This window comes from Sinocyclocheilus grahami, unplaced genomic scaffold (assembly GCF_001515645.1).
Source record: "Sinocyclocheilus grahami isolate Dianchi unplaced genomic scaffold, SAMN03320097.WGS_v1.1 scaffold779.1, whole genome shotgun sequence".
NCBI lineage: Eukaryota > Metazoa > Chordata > Actinopteri > Cypriniformes > Cyprinidae > Sinocyclocheilus > Sinocyclocheilus grahami.
In genome coordinates, this window is record NW_015505958.1 from 178,196 (window position 1) to 189,589 (window position 11,394).

Below are 11,394 nucleotides of genomic sequence, written 5' to 3' on the forward strand. Positions count from 1 at the left end.
TATATATATATATATATATATATATATATATATATATATATATATATATATATATATATATATATATACACACACACACAGTATATGTGTGCAAAATGAGGTTTTGCATACATGGATGTGACAAGATTTATGACACCCTGTACCTTTCATAGCATTTCATTTGATATGTAGATGAATAACATCCTTGCTCTGGCATCATCAGGCATGCTTTGTCATATGCTAACCTTCGACTTTGGCCTAAATCCAGCTCAGTTCTCATATGTGTGTGTGTGTGAGCTTGAGCGTGTTTTCCTGTGATGGATGTGTGGAGCAGAGCAGCTGTTTAGGCCATTGCTGGGCTCAGGGTCAACAGTTTTGGGTGACAGCCTTGGACACTCAAGATGGATAGACACCATTTCTCTGGCAAGGAGCGCTCTTTGGTGAGATACAGTTCTTGTTAGTATCTATGTGTGTGCATGCACACACACTGTATCAATCAACATACAAAGTGAGCAAAAAATTAATGTATCATGTTTGTAGAGACCCATCCATCCAGGGTGCTTCCCAGCCTAGGACCCTAGACGCTGGGTTAGGCTCCAGTATACCACGGCCCTACGTAGTACAAGCAGTTTGGAAAATGGGTGGATGGATGGGTTTGCATAGAGATAAAAGACCATTTAAAAAATCAGGTTCATAGTAAAATAATAATAAAAAATAAACAAATAAATACATAAATAACTGTTTGATTTAAAATGTTTAAATGCAATAATTTCTTTATTTATTTCTTTATTTACACTGAATTGCTTGATTTAAATTGAACAGAAACAACATAATATTTCTACTACTACTGCCAACTCAAGCTACTGTCAAATGTGCATTTCTAAGTGGCAAAACATTTTATATTGATAATATTGCAGCCTGCACCGCAAACTGTGCTGAAGATACGCGTCATCAAAGTCAGGCAGCACAAACCTGTTTCATGATTTGAAACAATATCACTCATTATAACATGCAGAAACAAATAAATTGTTTTTTCTATTAAGATATTTTGTTAAGGAAAAATTACAAAACGTCAAAGTATAAAGAATTCAAAAACATGAATTGTTTGTCATGTTCTGACCATAAAGAGTAGTTTAAAACCACAATTAACGGTCTGCACCGCAGACTTGGGAGCAAAAATCTTCCTTTAAATTTGAAAGAAATATATTTGAAATGTATTGTGATAATTATCAATTTCGACTGATATGAAAATTTTGATCGTGATAATTAGGGATGCACCGATACCACTTTTTTCAGTACTCGCCCGATACTGATTCTTTTATTTTTGGTACTTGCTGATACAGAGTACCGATACCAATATTTTTATTGCATTTGTAAATTTTTTAAATATTGGGTACAGAAACCGAAAGAGTATGTATAATGTTAGTCGGTTAACTTTATTTATCAAATAGATACAGTCAAACCTAAATTTATTTAGACAAGCTTCAGCTTTTCTCACATTATCACTTTATCACTAACTATTCGCTATAGTTTAGAAAATGGTAATAAAAATATAACGAACTCAGAGTTAAAAGGAGTCAGAACAAATGCAGATTGATAATGTTAGATAACTTTGATAGAAAGGTAATGGATTACAATCAACCAAAAATTAGACAGCTGTTAGTATGACAGTATTTACACAACTATCAATACTTAGCTGGGCAACCCTTAGCCTTAATGACAGCCTGTAGTCTCCTGGTCATGCTGTCATCCAGCTTCATGCAAACCTGAACTTCAATTTTTTTTTTCCCAGACTCGGTCTGAATAATTTTTGGTCCCAAATTTGTATCCGTTTTACTGGTAGTCCACTGTATGAAGAAATTCTGGGTATAATTTGTCACAGTTTACTTTATTTTGCTATCCTCACTTACATAAATGAACTATAGTGTCCTGCACCCACTAGTAAAAAAAAATATAAAAATATTTTATATCTGGTCTCTGAATAATTTTTGGTTTGACTGTATATCCTTCTGTTATTTTCACAGTATCAGTAACGGTATCGGTGCATCCCTAGTGATAATTTTTTTTTGGGCCATATCGCCCAGCCCTAGTTAATTTATGTTTTTACTCATACTGTACATCATAAAACTAGTAAAGTCAGTCAGACCAGAACGTGAGGGTTGATATAAAAGAAGTCTTTGATGTTCAGTCGTAATGCCTTTTTTATATATTGCACTTGCATGAAAGTTAAAAGCCAGTTTCAATACTTCAGAGGATTGATCAATTCCTTTGTGGTTTTCCTCCCTCTAGCTCTCTCTCTCTTTTTTCTGTTCTATTGTACACTCCTAAAGTTCATCCACATTTCTTGCAATCTGCACTTGCTAATTTCCAGCCTGTAACTTTCCCGCTTTCACTCGCTTACTTTTTATCTCTCTTTCATTTTTGAGGAGGCACCATACGTGCTTGATCGATTATGTAGAGGGGGTTGGAGTGGTTGAGAGCATACAGCCAAGGTTTTCGCGTTCCTCGCTAAATTAGGCCTTTCTGTCAGCCACTCACTGTGTTTCATCTGCTGCAGTTTAGGAGGGAAATAACATGCACTGTTTTCGACGTGCTCACAGCCATTGAGGTTTTCCTCCTACACAGTTGCTTCGTGAAAGGCTGCCGAGAAACATTCTCAGAAGCGGGTGAGAATGCTTTGAACAAGGAAAAATGTTTGCCAGTCCTCATCGAAACAGCTGAATATGGAAAGCGTTCGTTCACAGCACATTCACCTGCAGCCTTTAAAAATAAAATTAGTTTAATTAAAGTTAGCCTTTTTCATAAACACTCTCTTGCAATTATTTTCTAATGCTCTATCCCCCCAAAAAAGATCCAATAACTATATAAATTTGCCATTTTGCCACTTTTATGTAGCGGAAACAGAGAGAGGTCTGGAAATGATTCAGTGAGAGGAGGAGAAATTTCACAAACCAGATTCGAACTCGCTGTATACTCAATGTTATGCTAACTGCTACACCACTGCTCTGATAAGGAGCTGAGTTAAGTCTCTAAGAACGTGGCACTGTGCTTTCCTGATGGTCACAGTGTGCCAAAGTCCTTGTTAAGTAAGTGTAGACTACAGTGAGAGCAGATGCACTTAGGAGGAACAGAGCCAGAAAAGCACATCTGTTCTTTATGAGAAATGTGCTGTGAGTGTGCTCTGCAGTGCCCACATTTCCTCTAGGTAGAAATTTTCTTGGCTGGGCTGATCATAATGTAGAGGCCCTTTGCATATTGCAGATTCAAATGCCTATGATTGTGTTTTGAAAGGTACCTCTAGAGACTACAGGTGCTTTATGAAGTTGAAACAACTGATTTTATTTAAGAGTGAAAAAGGCCACATTAAGTGTGGCTTGTTGTGGTACATTAAATATAAGCTTATTCCTCAAGGAATGGCAACATACATATATAAAAAGATAAGAAGACTAAAGAATCATGGCTCCCGGGGAAGTAGAATAATAACGATTCCCCTATAGAGAAGCCAAAATAAAAATTTTGTGTTATTAAAAGAATAAAGTTATTAAAACTCTAAAATATGATCTAATCTTCATGATTTTTTGCACTACTTTTGATTTTTCTTCATTAACTGCATTTCATGTTTGAAGTTTATGATTTACCCTCACAAACAAATGATTGCAGTGTATCCCACAGGGAATGGCCCATATTTTTAATCAGTTCTAACCTTGAGCTTTGACATGTAAATTTCATCATGCTGAATTTGATTTTGCGAGCCCCTATGCGATGTAAATATATGCATATTTCATATTCATGTGAGTAATTGTCATTCTCCCCAAAGCAAACAGTGACACAACAAACTAGTTTGTGGTTAGAATCAGGCAGTGACATAAGGGGAGATTTTTTGCAGTTTGTAAGCCAGGTTCACAAGTCCTTGTATAATTCTGAAGTTTCCTTGACTGTCACATTGTCCTATTATTGTATATTAATGCTCTAAACATTATTTAACCCATTGGTCCCTTTTCAAGTCATTGTAAAAAGACAGTTCTGCCCAAAATATAAATTATAATTTTCTTGCCATTCCAAATCTTCCTCCAGTGAGCTATTAACTGAAGAACCACTGGACAACTGAATAATTCAGTGAGTTGAACTCCAATTTGTGAACAAATCATCTGATTCATCCAGTTTGCTTTATTAACTGAATCTAAAGGTTAATTGAAAATAACTGCCTCAAATAGTGTTGTGTTTGCTTATATGATTTTTGAGCCACTGACTCTACTTATAGTGAATAACACTATTCTTATATATCAGCACATCCGAATCTATACATCTAAGCCGTCATTATTCTGTATGTTATATGCCAAACCAATACTTAACTATAGGCTATGTCAAATTCTAGATGACAAAAACGCTTCAAGGGTTTCAACATGAACGGAATTACTGCTACGAGCTGAACAAGCAAAAAAAAAAAAAAAAAAACAAGACCCATGGGATTTTTCCAGAACATCAGCCATGGTCCAGATGTCAAGAGATTTTAGTATTCTGTATTGGTGCTGTCAAGCTGCTGGCTAGATGACTGAGAGACTTTCTTTTTGGCATTCATTTTTGGACAATCCTGCTTGTTTTTCCTTTCATCTTAATCTGAGTGAGTAACTTCTTGCACACTGCATTTGGCCAAGTTAGCTATTTATGTCTCTAATAAGCTTCTGTCTCTTTCTATTTCTCCCTTTCTGTCTCCTTTTATGAAGCTTGCTTCCCATAATACAACCAGAGTATACATTTATTTTTAAGTAAAACACCTCAGTATATTTTATCATAGTCCCCAAGGTCCAGTGTCTTCTTGAAACGGATGCCTTTCTACAGGTACATTGACAGAAGTCAAGTGATTGCCCACTTCACTTGCATGACATTGGGAAGAAATAACCTTTTTCTCAGATCTAATGAGGGATCATTGCCTGTATGTAATTGTTTTTTTTCTGTTTTTCTATGTGTGTTATACCACTATACATTTATATTGGAAAGTACTATATACGTTTCATGTACTTGTGTACTTGGTTTAACAAAGTAAATAAGCCTCTATACCTTGAAGCATCTAGTACTTCTGGGATGAACACTGAACACCACATGCATATACAGCCATATGAAAGGCAAGACGGTCATGTTGGGTACTGCGGCCTGACCAGACGTCAACATACCAACTGATCCCAAATGTTTTCAGTCGGGATATGGTTCAAGATCATCCACACCAGACTTAAACCATTTTTTATAGACTTGCCTTTGAGGACCCTTATCAAACTGTTGGCAGAATGTTGGAAGCACAGCAAAGTGCAAGATTTTTATGAGTAAGATTTTTTTCTGAAATGAAAGAAATGGCTAAACCCATTAATTAGAAGGGGTCATGTAATATATATATATATATATATATATATTTTTTTTTTTTTCAAACCAGTGCCATTTCATTGTCTTTCCTTTTTACCCACCTCACATCTCACTTTCTGATGATGAGATTTTTACTGAACGTTTCCAGTAATGTAACAGGGCTATTTTGGAGGCTTTCTTGAAGTCTAGCGGTATTTTGTCAGAAATCCTTTGGCTTTCATTGCTGGCTGAGTTCACTTCCCTGCTGTCACTGTGTCTCAGTGCTGTCTTTGCTCATCACCAAGCCAGAGAGCAACATTTGGAAATTACTGCCTTGCATGATCAACTGAAAGAAAAAAAAAAGCTAAACTTTTGCTGATGAAGTTATAGATAAGAGCACTGAAGGTGACTGTCCACATAATCTGCGGTTTTGTCTAATTTGTCTAATATCTAATTACTGTTGTCTCACAACACTCACTGCTTTTGTGTTAGTCAATTGGGAAAAGTGGGTCCAATTTCTGTTAGCAGCTTCATGCATGTCTGGAGAAGACTGAGCACAAATTGACCACTCCAGGAATAAATTCCTGCACCGTTAACCTAACAGTATAGGGAACAGTTTCTACAGCCCCTTGTAAACACCTGTTGCTAAAATATACAGTAGCCAAAACACAGATATCTGTCTGTTAAAAAAATAATCAAGAGATTTATATTGGTCGCACATGGAACATCTGGGATCATCACTAGACTGTTAATCAGAGTTGGTTCCATTTAAACAATTTGATCTTCACACAAATAATTGTGCTATGGAAACGTAACACAATGTAGTTGGATTTTGCCGAGTAGCCAAATGAAGTAGAAATTGATTATTTTCCATTTTGTCCATCTTCCTTCTGCTCGATTTTTTTGTATTATTCCTGTAGGATTAGTGCAATCATTAGTAGGATTTTTGTCCGTGTAACTTGATTCTTTCTCAACCACTTGGTGTGCTTGTTTCTTGAGTGGATTAATTTGAAGATAGTGGACCCCAAATCCAAATGGATGCCTGCTATTCTGTGAGCCATACATTTATTTATTTTTTCTCTTTCTCATTCTCTTTCTCTCATTCAATCCCTTTATACCTGATTAGGTCAAAACATTCTCATACATTGGAGTGTACGCTTTACGGTGTCTGAAAAGGCAAACTTTGTGTTAAGTAGCTTTAATAATAGTTTACTACAGTCATCTTATCATCTGTTTTGCTTGATGTATTTTACTTTAAACTCACAACGTAAAGTTAAATAAAAATCCAACAAAAATACTTTGTGCCTTAAAGTTCATACAGCTTTGACAACACCTCAATTGACCTTGAATCTAGAGAACAAATTCACATCAACATGCCTCCAATAGAGACTCTCTCTCCCAGGAAAGCCCTGGGTACAAAGCGAGAAAGAACCACTAAACAAACAGTTGAGATTCATTTCGTTGGAGAAGCAAAATGCCTAGAATCACAGTCAATTTAGTCTGGTCCTGTAAAAAGCCCGGTCCCCCATCTGCTCCCTTGTATCCCACTAACAATGCCTGTGCTTGGGTAAAAACAGCTTTGTCAGGGAAATGAAAAGATACATCCACTGTAGGTGAAACGGTCCAACCATACAGAGATAGACAGCGGTTCAGAGATGAGAAAAAAACATTTCATAATTCATGTCCACCCAACATAAATGGATTATTTCTGTTTTACAAATGTACATATTTAAATTGACTGCAAGCAATGAAATTGAGTTGTGACAAAATGTTGATTATTTTAATTTAAGCAGATCAGTCTGAGTGCAGGCAGCTGCCAAGCAAAATTAATGTGTGCTGTTTATTTCTGTAGTTATGCAATGAACACAGAAATTTATAGTTTTGCCTTTTGTTCTAATTCTCAAAAATGCAATATTACTTTATTACTTTGTTTGATTATTGACTGAATATGCTTTAGTGCTTTTCTGAATACCATTTTTTACTTTCTCTTTCTTTCATTTTATTTCTTCCCACTAACTTTCCAAAATTATGTCCCAAGCTGGAGAATACGATTATGATAACATGATTATGGATGAACAATGGCTTGAAAAAATAAAAAAAATAAATAAAAAAGTACCTTTTCTATAAAAGGGTGAGAATTTCCGTTGGCATTAGTGTAGCATTTCTAAATCTGGGCAGGGGATTTCCAGTTCCCAACATGCTTGGCTTCAGACTAGATGTTTTATGGTTTATGATAAAGTTTAGCCATGCAGTGTCTTGTTAGTGTTCAATGGCTATGTTTACATGCAACCAAATAATCCACTAGTAATTGGATTGATGGCTCAGTTGGACTGGAAAGCCTTCATGTAAACACCTTAATCGATCCGACTGAGCTCGATCCGAATGAAATTTCGATCAGAATGGAAGGGGTAGTGTAAACGTTTTTTCAATCCAATCAAGAGGACATGTAAACACACTGTAAAACCGAACAGTGAAATTAATTAAATGAAATGAGTTAACTTCACTCAAATAATAATGAAAGTTATAAGTTCTGTAAATTTAAAATGTTGTTGTAGTAAGGTGAACCAAAAATTATTGCGTTTTCTAGTTCCCAGCATGCTTTGCATCAGACAGCAAGGAAAATAAATGTAGAAATTAAGTGTTATTTTGTGTGTTTTACACAAGATTAACATAGAGAGACATAAGTTAGTACTTAAATGTTGTGTTATGTTAGGATTTACGTAGGTTTCTGTTATGTTGGTTTTGTAGTGTTACCGTTGTGGTGAAGAGTAGAGCCTGTGGTTAGGTTGAGGATGGACAGCAAAAATCAAAGACTCTTTATACTGCATGTTGTTTGACTATTTACATGCAAGTATTGTGAGTCTATAATATAAATACATTAGCACATGCCGTTGCTATCTAGCACTTAACTATAAAGATCTGAATGAATGTGATGTTAACGGAAGCAAGTTGTGTATAATTATCATTGTGATGAGTGGGGTGGGATCATGGAAGGGAGGCTTGGCTTGGCTAACATGGCTCTCAGCCCTGCCCCACTCGTCATAAAAATTTTAAGCTCTACTAACTTAAAAAAATGTAGTTTGTTTACTCAAATATTTTGAGGCAATACGTTTCCACAAATGTGTAGGATCTATGTCTCACAACAGACCCACCTACATGATGGAGACACACACATCAAACCCGCACATTCCATGGAGGGTTTTTGAGGTTCGTCTCCCCAGCCATCTGCAGTCGTAAAACTCATGCAGGATCAAGGAAGGTGAAGCATTTCCTAGACTGTTTGGCGATATCTCAAGATACTTTTGAGTATTCTTAACTTATCAGGGTTTACAGTGCACTTGATCGGATTGCAATGACAGAAATGGTGCAGTGACGTATATGACGCTTGGAACAAGCTGTTTTTTTTGTAGAATTTAGTGTCATAAATTACTATCATGTCATTCAAAGACAAATCTCCTTCTCATCGTCTGTGAAGTGGAGCAGAACAACATCTCATGAGCCCTCACTTCTTACTCTCATCCACAGACGGCTTGTTTTGGTCACGGGAATGGGCGATTTTACTGCTTGGTAAATATAAGCCGCACGGCACAAAACTTTATGTGCTAATCATCTTTTAATTATGACTCAAAACAGATAAATAATAAAGGGGTCATATGATGCTAGATCATTATTTTGCGTATTGGGTGTAATAGAATATGTTAGCATGCTTTAATGTTCAAAAACATATTATTTTTCATATACTGAGCTCCTCTATGCCAAGTCTTTCTAAAACAAGGCGATATCGACAAAGCCCCTGCTTCCGAAAAGTGCCATGTGCTCTGATTTGCCAGCTGACCCAGTACGTTGTGATTGGCCAGAAATGTAACACCCCTTACCATAATCGGCAGCTTCAGCTTCCAAAGCAATTATAAAGACAGTTTGTACTAGCAAAGTTGGAATTGCCCCATTTTTTTAACCTGAAACCATGCCTTCTTTCTTTGCTTATACATTTGCGTGGCATAATGCAAATATTTCCACATAGTGATGTATGTGAGGGAGAATTCAATAGAGGTGTTTTCGGCAAAGCTTCTGCATGCAAAAACAGCTAAAGTACATAAAACTAAAAGAGAAAAACATGAAAACGCATCATGTGAGCCTTTTAAGTCTGCTCTTTGAAACAAAGAAGGCAGGAGAATAGCATGTGCAAACAGCGGGAAACTGTATATTTGTGCAGTGCGCACATGTCAAAAGTTTGAATGTGATTTGAAGCTTGTGACATATAAATGCGCACATCATCCTAATCACTTTATTTAGCATTCATGTAAACACTATGTTTAGATTCATCAATCAGAATGATTTAATTCTGATTGAAACTAAATGTGTCCATGTAAACATAGCCAATGTCCCGTTATGTTGGATTTTGTGGGAGTTAACACTGAGGTCATGAGTGGAGCTTGAGAATGGGTATATAAACTACATTGGTTACTCAATGAACCTTTGTGCAAAAGCAAATGTAGTAAATAGTTTTATGTGTATTAAAAATTGTGTTTTTCATGCAGCCGTAAGCTATTTCTAGCTAGTGGCTAATGCAAGAAATTGAATTGAGCTGGCACAATCCTAATTTTATTTGGGTTAACTCAATTCAGTTATGGTTCCGATACACAACAGTTTAATTAAATGTTAAGAAAACCAATTTCTAATTTGAAAAACCACTTTCCTCGTTTGAATTAAGCCAAATAATTATTTTTGTAGACTATGGCTTGCATTAATCAGGATGCAGATTAATATAAATATTGATCTGCACTTCCATAGCAGCCTGCTTCCCCTAATGTCCGTTTCCAATTTCCTGTAGTATGCATCTATCTCTGAGAATGGTGTGGAACATGATTACTTCAATAGAGAGACAGGACAGGAGTTATAGGATAGAAGAAAAAAAATGAAAGAAGAAAACTCAGAAGCAGATCATTTTACCTCTTAGTAGTCATTCTGGAGTGAAAATGGAGAGAGCATTAAGGCAGGGTGATGGAATGGAAGGGGTCTGAGTTATTAGAATGAGCTGAATAATTGAATCTGCTGTGCTGCTCCCCTCAGTGTGACTTAGGGAAAGAACATTTTTCTGTCCTTCTGTTTTTTCATCTGCTTAAATGGAACAAATGGTAGAAAGGGTTTTTCTAATGTGGACTCTGGGGATTTGTGTCCTATTAATTCTTTATTTTTACTACAATTTCAAGTAGGTGCTTCTCTTAAAAAAAATAAAATAAAAATGAATAAATAAAGGATTTATGGCAGATTCCATTCTTACACATTCCAATTCCAGCCAATTATGAGTGAAGTGTATCTATACAATAATAATATAATATAATGGTAACAATGTCGTCTTTGCTTATGGCCAGCTGTGGACTAAAGCTCGACTGTAAAATATGCATTCAAAATAGCACATATAGTGCAGTACCATGTTTTACAACATGGTAAATACAGTTAATGTCTTCCCTGAATGGGAACTTTGATACTTTCCATGTCTCTTGGACACTTTATTCTGACTGTGTTGATTTTATGTAAAGTAAAAGCTGCAAGCATCACAAATAAAAATAATAAATATGAGTAATTTCACAGTTTTTTTTCTCTCAAATCGTTTAGCCCCAAAAGGCTGACTAAAACTCAACAAATAAATAGCCCTAAAACTCAATATATCAATCAATAAACAGTGTAAATTATTTTTATTTATATATTTTTTTTTTCTATGAAGATGCATTCCTCAACAAAATTAGCCCAATTAGTCTATAATTCTTTACAAATAGAGATATTCAAGTCATCTATATCTAATTCCATTTTTTCTCTAATAAACAATGTATCACAATGGCTTTCTTTTTTTCTTTCTTTCAATATTGTGTAGCCCAACCAGAGAGAATATGGACTGGACAGAGAGCATGTGCATGTTGTGTAAAGAAAGCTCACTGCCTTTTCAGAAAACTAGAGCCCTGATACAAAACACTGCCTAATAGTTTGAGACAGGTGCTACGCTAGCTAGAAACTCCATTACCATGTGATTAGTAGCTCACTGTTTGTTTGTTTGTGTGTGTGTGTGTGTGTGTGTGTGTGTGT